Raw genomic sequence first — 1,801 nt, 5'->3', positions numbered from 1 at the left:
TGGCAACCACAGGGTAGTGCAGTTGGAGTAGTGCTTTCTAAATTCCTTGACTTGGAATGACATTGTTCTAAGTGTTAGTACTCTAATGATTTCTGCCCTCAAGAAGCTAGCAACCCACTGAAAGAGAGAGATTTGCAAAGAAAATGTTAAATGCAAGAAAATAAGCATCATGAGAGAGGGAGGAAAGAATAAAGAAACAGAGGTAACATGCCTGGTATTTTCTGTGAGTATACAAAGACTATCAGACAGTTCCCCTGAAAGAGAAAGACACCTTTCTGAAATGGAAGTGGTACTAATCAATCAAAAGAACTGAGAAGGAATCAGGAAAAGAATACTCTAGTCTAGGCAAAAGTAATAGAATAATCAGAGAAGATATTTGAGAGGAAAAATTCTGGAGTTGAGGAGGTATTGGAGAAATTAATCTAGGCAAGATAACATTGAAGACCAGAATTAGGAGTTTCTTACTTTATTTTTTTAAAAAATATATTTTATTGATTTTTTTTAGAGAGGAAGGGAAAAGGATAGAGAGTTAGAAACATCAATGAGAGAGAAACATCGATCAACTGCCTCCTGCACACTCCCTACTGGGGATGTGCCTGCAACCAAGGTACATGCCTTTGACGGGAATCGAACCTGGGACCCTTGAGTTTGCAGGCCGATGCTCTATCCACTGAACCAAACAGGTTAGGGCAAGGACTTTCTTACTTTAGATAGAGAAACATATTGTATTGGAGAGATGTTTTGGAAGTAAAATTATAAAGCCTTAGAAATGTATTAATGTAAACAGTAAGAAACAGGTATCCAGGAAGTGTTGTATATCTTGCAAAATAATGTGCTTGGTAGTGCCAACAAGTGATATGAGATTCAGGATATATACTAGTAATTCAGGTGGTTAAGATTCGGTGAACTTGTTGAACAGGAAGTATCTGGAGAACATCCAGAAATATATGTCCATCAGTCAGTTTTATACAAAAATACGAAACTCAGATATCAGATTGTTAGGTATATAGATATGGATGTCACTACATATGGTCTTGATTAAAAATGTGACAGTAAATAAGATCACACAGAAGATAAAAGTAGACTTAAAAGCAAACAAAAACTCAGTGAGCATCAATTAGGGTCATGGGCATCAGTAATATCTAATGGGAGAGTGAAGAAAGAATTTCACAAAGGAAACAAAGATAAAAAGATCAAAGAGTTTAGGAGAAGAACCAGGAAAATGTCATATCAAAGCAGAAAAAGGAGTAATTTTCTAGAAGTAAGAAGAGATCAATACTGCACAATATATGGATGAGATCACTGTAAGACTGAAAAGCATCCAAGAGATTTTTCATGGAGACTGAAAACTGTCCAATGAATATGAAGATGTTAAGGTTAATCATGACCATTGCCAGAAGAGTTTCAATAAAATGATTGGAGAGTGTTGAGAATGAATTGGATGGGAAGAAAATGAATAATGTTTGCTAAGACACAGCCAAGACCATTGGCTAAGATACGAAAGAGTGCAAGGATAGGTTGTCCTATTAAATAATACAAATTTGGTAGAAGACTTTGCTTGAGTCCATAAACTCAAGTTTATAATGTTCACTTCCATTTTCTTTTATGAACTATATATTTTCACATTAATAATCTAACTACTTTCAAATCTTTATGAATTTGACTATGAAATTATTTATATAACACTTTCAAAATTATCTATTATGTAATCTCTATTAGAATCAGCTCATTCATAATAATATAAGTGATACAATGCTTAACTTTGGAATAGTAACTTAAATATGTGACTATCTACTTTTAT

The sequence above is a fragment of the Myotis myotis genome, unplaced genomic scaffold, assembly GCF_014108235.1.
Source record: "Myotis myotis isolate mMyoMyo1 unplaced genomic scaffold, mMyoMyo1.p scaffold_m19_p_2, whole genome shotgun sequence".
In the NCBI taxonomy this organism is placed as follows: domain Eukaryota; kingdom Metazoa; phylum Chordata; class Mammalia; order Chiroptera; family Vespertilionidae; genus Myotis; species Myotis myotis.
Note: the sequence above shows the minus strand (reverse complement) of the source record.